This window comes from Phoca vitulina, unplaced genomic scaffold (assembly GCF_004348235.1).
Source record: "Phoca vitulina isolate PV1807 unplaced genomic scaffold, GSC_HSeal_1.0 scaffold2, whole genome shotgun sequence".
In the NCBI taxonomy this organism is placed as follows: Eukaryota; Metazoa; Chordata; class Mammalia; order Carnivora; family Phocidae; genus Phoca; species Phoca vitulina.
In genome coordinates this window covers 10925552-10934020 of record NW_022589705.1, presented here as the reverse complement: position 1 = coordinate 10934020, position 8469 = coordinate 10925552, and the positions used below count along the sequence as shown (strand labels likewise).

General features: G+C 42.0%; 1 long non-coding RNA gene across 2 annotated transcripts; it reads left to right on the top strand.

The window, feature by feature from the left end:
* Window positions 1-92: 92 nt before the first annotated feature.
* On the top strand, window positions 93-7948 carry LOC116639532. 2 transcript variants are annotated; one of them, XR_004300865.1, is made up of 3 exons: window positions 93-174; window positions 594-730; window positions 7777-7948. It is a non-coding gene; the product is annotated as an uncharacterized LOC116639532 (long non-coding RNA). The 2 variants fall into 2 exon arrangements; XR_004300864.1 differs by having other exon boundaries at window positions 101-174; window positions 599-730.
* The last annotated feature ends 521 nt before the right edge of the window (window positions 7949-8469 follow it).

The following is an 8469-nucleotide window of genomic DNA, read 5'->3' as shown; positions in this document are numbered from 1 at the left end:
CCTGCTATTGGTTGGTCTTAGTTCCCGCCGAGGTGATTGGGCCAACGTGCCTCCCTGCCTGGCCTGGGTTGGTTTCAGGGAGGGCGGGACGAGGGCCGTCGTTCTGCTTAAATCGCGGGTGGTTGCTAGTGCGCTCGGAGCCGAAGGTGTGTGGGGAGAGTTCTTTTAGACGAGGTATGAACCCCCATAAGATAGGCAATCGGGAGACCTTGTACGGAGAGTTGAGCTGTCTGAACTCTGGTTTGATAGGCCCCAGTAATCCGCGCCGGAGTTCGTTGGTCCCATTTTTCTCCGCGCCGTGCACCCGCCCAGCCTTTCGCGGATCCCCGGCTCTTCCGGATCTGGTGCGGTCTCTCCAAGGCGCTGTGTGGTGCGCTCCAGGACTCGCCGTGGGCGGTGATGGGGGGCGCTACCGTGGGTGTGAGTGGGCGCTGTGGGCGAGTCTATTCGCTTCTGCCCACCCTACCGCGTGGTTCGTTTGAGAAAAGTTGGTGGGTTTTAGTCAGCGGGAAAAAGTCTCCAAGTTGCCGCCTGGTCAGGGTAATTTTACCTGCACTTCCTTCCACTCCTTGCCCTCCCCCCACCCTCCCCAGTACAGGTTTTAGATCCGCTAACGCCGAGCCTTGGATCTGGGATTCGTATGGCTCACTGCTTTTTCTGTCATTCATGGAGAATTTAGCTGACGGTGCCGCCTTTTTGTGCTTCGTGCTCCCTGCTTCCCTTCCCTAAGGTAGGAGAACAACTTCACAGCTTCAGGAAAGGCTGTAAAATGAATTATTTGTTCAAGAAAGATAGCCAGTTAAGAAGCCATTGATAGGCAGTGTATGACTGAAAGGGAAATGCCAGGGTTTCATTCCAATCAGTATGATACCAGTGGGTCAAGTCTTAACTTCTCCAGGCCTCGTATCTCTCAAAAAAAGTTCATATATGGTCCTAGGTTAGGTTTGTAAATGACCAAGGCATTTCAGTCGTGGAGGGAATGTAGAAATACGCCTTTCGGAAATTGAAATCTCTTTTTACCATCATTTATTTTCTACCTTCATAAATTCGGCAGGAATATCGTTTTGTGGTTCCTAGCCAACCAGATGTTTGACACTAATAAAAACGAGAAGTTCCAAGTAGCAATCCTCAGGAATCTGTTAGATTTCTGAGAAAATAACCTTGCATCCTTCTGGCCAACTAATGTGGTCTTTCTCTTGAAAAATGCCAGTTAAATTCACTGTGCCTGCTCTTTCAAGATTATTTTGAAATTAATATATAGTAACTATATACCTACACAGGTATTACATATAAACCCATATAGGTACTTGAGCATAATAATATTTCCTGAACACTCAGGGATGCAAGGTGCTCTGCAGCCCCTACTAATATCAGGTATGGCAGTGAATGTTTCACAAAATCACTTGAATGTGGAATCTCCTCTGGGTAAGTGTGTTTGTGCCCCATATATCATAAATGAAGGGGAGCCAGTAGCTGATGGTGGCTAATAAGGGAAATCTTACTTTCTCCCAAGAAAATGGGTCCTCATGGCATTAAAAATCCAGCACCTGTTATATAGTTTCTTGCCTTGATCAATTCAATAAATATTTCATTAAAAAGTTGAACCAAGTGTCCCTCTGAGAAAAATGATAAAGGAGCCACAGAAGACAAAAAAGAAATGAATGTAATAAAACATGAGAGAATGAGCTACATTCAGAAACCGAGAAAGGTATCTAAAACATATTGGGGAGCTAGGCACATTGGTCCTGGAGCAAAATGAACGGTAGCAGAATAGTCCCGGGTGGACTGGAGATAATACTATCCAAATGAAGAAACCAGTAAGAGCTGATCCCCAAACTGAATTCTTTATGTACCTGAAATTGCCTAATTTGTAAATGTTTCTAACTATACATAAACTAGAAAATGTTACTTTTTTAAAAAGACACCTGAAAGTGTGTATAACTGTCCCCATGACTTATAAAGAGAAATACAAAAGGGATCAGGAATTGTTTCAAAAACTAACCATAAAAGAGAGCACCTTGTACTTTGAGTGGTGGCAGCAAAAGGAGGGAACTGGCATCTGGGGAGCTACTGGGAGGCTACAGACACTAGCTTAAAGTAATTTTAAAAGCCTCATGGTATCTCTTTGAAAGAAATAAAATGAGAGATTAGCTACTTTAAAGTAATTGAGAATAAACAAAATGTACTATATACATACAACAGGTGTTACTTTAGCCTTAAAAAGGAATGAAATTTTGACACATACTACAACTAGGATGGAGATTGAAGACATTATGCTAAGTGAAATAAGCCAAACATGAAAGGACAAATATTGTGTTATTGTACTTACATAAGGTACCTAGAATAGTAAAATTCCTAGACACACTAAGTAGACTAGTGGTTACCTGGGGCAGGGGAAGAAGGGGCTGAGGAATTATTGTTTAATAGGTACAGAATTTCAGTGTGGGATGATGAAAAATTTCTGGGGATGGATTGTGTATGATGATTGTACAATAGTGTGAATGTACTTGATGCCACTGAACTGTACAGTTAAAAATGGTAAATTTTACATATATTTTACCACAATAAAAATAAATACTTTTTTTAAAAGGAAACTAATTGAAATGTGAGTTCTTTGAGTACCAGTACTGTGTCTTACTCAGCCTAATACCTCGCATATAGTAGATGCTCTAGATTGTTGAGTAAATAGACAATTATTGATTGATTGCTATAAACATACTAGTTATATAGAGGTTAATATATGTGTCACTTGGAGAATTAAATAGAAAATTCAGTATTTCAAATTGCCACTCTTTAAAATTTAATTTAACACTAATTTTTCTTTTTTTTTTTCTTAATTTCCTTTGTGGAGTTTGGTTGGTTGGTCGGTTTGGGTTTTTTTTTATAAACTTGATAAGAGTTTGTTGGTCGCAACTCTTTTAGGTGACATACTGAGAGATGAGAAGGACTGTTTCTTCCCAGAGAAATGCAAATCACTTGGACATTAATGAAAGTTATGTATTCACCCACAGAATGAGAGCTCTCAGATATTTTGGTACTTTTTTGCATATACAAAAATGACCCCCTAATTAAAAGCTGCTGTAATCATTTTAAGAGATGAAACACAGAGGTCTTAACTATATTACAATTAAGTATCTATAGATTAGAAGCCTTGTCATTCCACTGCAAGTAAATGAAATAGTTTGGTAAAGTTAATAACCCAACAAGTATTGAAAATACTCAGATTTGTTAGTAAATATCCTGTATTATTACTTTGTGTCAGACATTCCTGGGTGAATGACAGAAAATATACGTATGTGGAGAATTTTGTAAGTAATTTCAAATCAATCTATAATCGAGGTCCCTTTGCTCTTCTAGATATCATATTCCCCAAATCCATCTATCTGCTTTTATCTCTAGTAGCTACAATTTGTTATTTACATAAAGAGACATTTTAGATTTGGCTGCTTCACCTTATGATTTTTTTTTTTTACTTCGGTCATTTTGTAAGAATATTTTAAAATAAGCAAAAATTTTTCACCAAGGATATTAAGAGGTTTAACAAGCTTTGATTCTTGCAGGCCCCTTAAGAAATAATAATTGGCCAGTCCTGGCCAACTACTGAGCATGGCAGGAATACTAATGCAGTGTGATTGTTGGAAGATATGGGACTCCTCCAATGGGCAGCATTGGCTTGAGGACCACCCATCATCCTAGCTGAAACTCTTAGAACTGTGCTGCAGTCTGAGACACTGCCTACTCAGTCCTTTCTTTTCCCTCGCCTTCATAGGTGTCAGTTCTGTATCAGAGTTTACACAGTTTCCCACCTTCTCCTGCTCCCTCCCTTTTATCTTTCAGACATTTCCCCTAAGAAATCTTCTGCCTGTTGTTATGGGCTGATTTGTGTTCTCCCCAAAATTCATATGTTGAAGCCCTAAACACCCAATAACTCAGAATGTGGTTGTATTTGGATGTAGGTCCAAATACAGTTAAAATTAAGTTAAAATGAAGCTGTTAGGATGAACCCTAGTCCAATCTGACTGGTGTCCTTATAAGAAGAGGAAATTGGACTCAGAGAGACTCTGGGGGCGTGGTGCAGAGGAAGGCTATGTGAGGACACAGCAAGAAGCTGGCCGTCTGCAAGCCAAGGGAGAAGCCTCAGAAGAAACCAAACCTGTTCACCTCTTGGTCTTGGACTTCTTGGCTCCAGAACTGTAAAGAAATTTCTGTTGTTTAAGCCACCCAGTCCATGATATTTTGTTATGGCAGCCCTAGCTAATATACGTGCCAAATCCCACCTTGGCAACTGCTCAGAGGATCCAAACTAACACAAGTGGTACCAGGAGAGGTCAAAAAACAAAAACAAAAGCTAGATAATAAAATGAGGTTTCAGGACCAGCTCACTCACTACCTGGTGGGCAAAGACAGTATTATCCTGAGTAGTATAGGGGCATGGGTAGTCCCAGCACAAGGTGGTGATCCAGCTGCTAAAGATTTCATCAGCAGTGACCTGGGAAAGCATCCCAATGGAGGAGAAAGAAGAATACAATTTCAGGCATTTGAAATATATGGGCGTGGGGGTGGGCAATGCCTACAAGGACAGTGGAATTGGCTGGTTACTGCTAAGTTGTATTGACACTCAGGAGGGATAAGGAAAAAGCAAAGGTCTCCCTTGGTTAATGGCCAAGTATGAGAGACAGAGGACCTCTTTTGTAACTTACAAAGAGGATTTTATCTCCTGCAATGGAAGAGCTGACACAGCTATGCCACAGACTTAGGACATGGGAGTTAGCGGCACAGAGCCCCAGAGACATTAAAATGTGTGGCCAAAGCAGGTTAGGGCCCTGGTTGAGGAAACCTGAAACCCTGAAACAAGGGATGGGACATCTGGATGCACAACTGTAAGGAGGTTAGCTCTGCAGACCCTCGTGGACTTTCAAAGCTTGCAGAGATGGTCTACCTCTTCATACTAAGAACTAGTATTTCCCCCGTGCTGAAAGACACTGCAGAGCCACTCCTCTCCTGGCTGCCATGCTAATAACTAGAGTCAACTCCTAGCATAACCCAGCTGAAAACATGCCTGACCTGATAAAGGAGGAAAGAGATCATATACAAAGAAGCTGTAAGAATTAGCTAGCATACACAAAGAAGTCAGGGGAGTACCCTGCAATTGAGTTTTGAGGTTGCTTGATCATGGGGGCTGGAATATTAGATTAGATAATCAAGAATTTATTGACTTAGGAACACTTTCTTGAGTGAGGATTTAACACACTGGCAAGGACTCTTGGGGATAAAACAACTCACTGTTGGGGGGGGCGGCTCTTAGAAACCTAGAGAAAGTGATGGCCAATGCTGAGCAAAGTAGAAACGTTAGGGTTGCCAGGGCATATATGGTAGAAGAATGAATTAAAAGACTAGGGGAAATAGGCATGCTGGAATGGATATGTGTGAGGCCAGAAGACCCATCAGAGGATTATGTTTCATAGGAGAGCCCAGGAGATAAACCAGAAGGCCATTAGAAATCCTCTAGTAAGGGGCAGCAACATCAAGAAGTTCTCTACAGTCCTGAGCTAATAATAGTAGTCACAGAGTTAGGGTTCATTAATAACTATGGGAATAAAATTCCCCTTCCCCAAGTAGCAGAGCCAAATGGTGGCACTTGGTCACTAGAAGCCAGGAGGCTACAATTATAAAGACCAACAACATCTGATGAGTGGCAGCCAAAGGGGCTTACAGGGAGTTGTGGAGATGGATGTAGAGGTTGGCATCTGTAGGGGTGAAATAGATGGGAAGCCTATTAACATCTATAACCCCAAGAAAAGGCCAAAACAGAGGAGCAGGATACTGAGGTTGATTTCACCCAAAAAGTCATTATCCCTTGTTCAGTGTCCCAATCTGAGCCATTTTTCAGATCTGAAACTCATTGACTTAGAGGTGGCAGATCGTGCTTCAGTGCAGCAAGTATAAATGTAATGATTCCCTGGTCCTTTCCCAAAGATACCTATGGCCATTTACTTCAGTGATTACACAGTGGGGAAGAGGAGTAACCAGAAAAAGTGAGAACTATTGGACTCAGGTTCTGAGTTGACATCAAATATCCTGAGACCCAAAGCATTGTCATGGCTTCTTGTTAGAATGGAGGCAAATGGGGACCAGGTAATAAAGGCATAACTGTAAACTGTAAAAGCCTAGTTTACAGTAGGTCCATTGTGTCTGTGGACCCACCCAGTGGTCATTTCTCCAGTTCCTGAGTATGTAATTGGAATTCATACACTTAGCAGCTGCGGTAATACCAATGTTAAATCCTTGACCTGTGTGAAGTGAGAGCTATCAGTGGGGAAAGCCAAGTGGAAACATCTAAAAATGACCTTCCACCCTGGCCAACATAGTAAATTAAAAAACAAACAAAAATATCACATACTGGGGGGCCTGGTGGAAATTAGTGCTACCATTAAAGACCTAAAGAATGTGGGGGAATGAAAGATGGTCCCTATCGGGGCGCCTGGGTGGCTCAGTCGGTTGAGCGTCTGCCTTCACCTCAGGTCATGATCCCGGGGTCCTGGGATCAAGTCCCGTGTTGGGTTCCCTGCTCATCAGGGAGCCTGCTTCTCCCTCCCCAACCACCCCCCACCCCGCTTGTGCTCTCTCTCGCTGTCTCTCTCTCAAATAAATAAATAAAATCTTTTAAAAAAAGAAAGATGGTCCCTATCATATCTCCATTTAATTAGCCTGTGTGGCCCCTGCATAAACTAGGTGGATTCCAGAGAATGACTGTAGACTACCATAGGCTTCAGCAAGTAACAGCCCCAATTGCACATGCTGTGCTTGATATGGTCTTATTGCTGGAGCAGATTAATAAGGCATCAGGACAGGATGAGTGGCCAGTGATTTGTTCAATGAATTATTTTCCATTCTGATTAGGAGAGAGCATCAGAAATTATTCACATACATGTGGGACAGATAACTATTCACTTACAGTTTTGTCTCAAGATTGGTTAGCTCTGCCTTCTGTCATAATAAAGCCCAAAGAAATCTGAATCTCCTAAACATCTCAGAATATCACTTTGGCCCACTGCATCAATGATTTTATGCTGCTCAGATGGCACAAGCAAGAGGTGGCTAGTATGCTGGAGGCATTGGTAAGACTATGCTCCAGAGAGTAGAAGAAAAATGCTCTAAAGATTCAAGGACTTGCCACTTCCGTGAAGTTTTTAAGGGTCAGCTGGTCACATGTGTATCAGTATAGCCTTCCAAAGTCAAAGACAAATTGTTACATCTTGCGTCCCCTACCACAAAGAAGAATGCACAGGGCTTGGTATGTCTCTCTATGTTCTGGAGCAACACATAGCACACTTAGGAATACTGTTCCAGCCCGTTTACCAGGTGACATTGAAGATTTCCAGCTTTGGGGCCCAGACCAGGTAAAGTGCAGGTTACAGTACAAGCATCTCTGCCACTTTGGCCGTATATTTCAGGAAAATCCTGGAGGTGTTAGGGTAAGAAAAGAAGCAGTTTGGAGCTTGTGATGGTTAATTTTATGTCAACTTGATGGGGCCATGGGATACCCAGGTATTTGGTCAAACATTATTCTGGGTATGTTTGTGGGTGTGTTTCTGAATCAGATAAACATTGGATTGATGGAATGAGTAAAGCGGATTGATGGAATGAGTAAAGCAGATTGCCATCCCTAATGTCAGTGGGCCTCATTCAATCAATTGAAGACGTGAATAGAACAAAAAGACTGAGTAAAAGGGAATTCCTGCTTGATTATATAGCTAGGATGCTGGTCTTTCCCAGCCTTCAGGCTCGGACTGAAACATCAGCTCTTCTTGGATCTTGAACCTGCCAACTTTCAGACTGGAACTTACGTCATTGGCCCTCCTCACTGGCCCTCCTGGTTCTCAGGCCTTTGGATTCAGACTGGAACTACACATCAGCTCTCCTGGGTCTCCAGCTTGATTACTGCAGATCTTGGGACTCCTCGGCTTCCATAATCATGTGAGTCAATTCTTTATAATAAATCAATAGCTATAGCTATATAATCTGTACTTACACCTACATCTGTATAACTATAATGGTTCTGTTTCTCTGGAGATCCCTGGCTAATGCAGATCTTAACACCCACAGTGGAATGCAGCTGAAACAAATAACTCAAAATATGGAAGCAGCTTTAGAACTCGATAATGGGTGGAGTTGGAAGAGTTTTAAAGTACATGCTAGAAATATGGACATTAAAGGCAATTCTGGTGAGATATCAGGTAGAAATAAGAAACTGACGGAAAGGTGAACCTTGTTATAAAGTGGCAAAAAACTTGGCTGTACTGTCTTCTAGTGTTTTGTGGAAGGTAGAATTTGTGAGCGATAAAACTGAATATTTAGCTGAGGAGATTTCTAAGCAAAGTGTTGAAGGAGGGGCTTGGTTCCTCCTGATTGCTTATAGTAAAACGCAAAAGGAGAGAGATGAGTTGAAGAAGGAATTGTTAAGCAAAA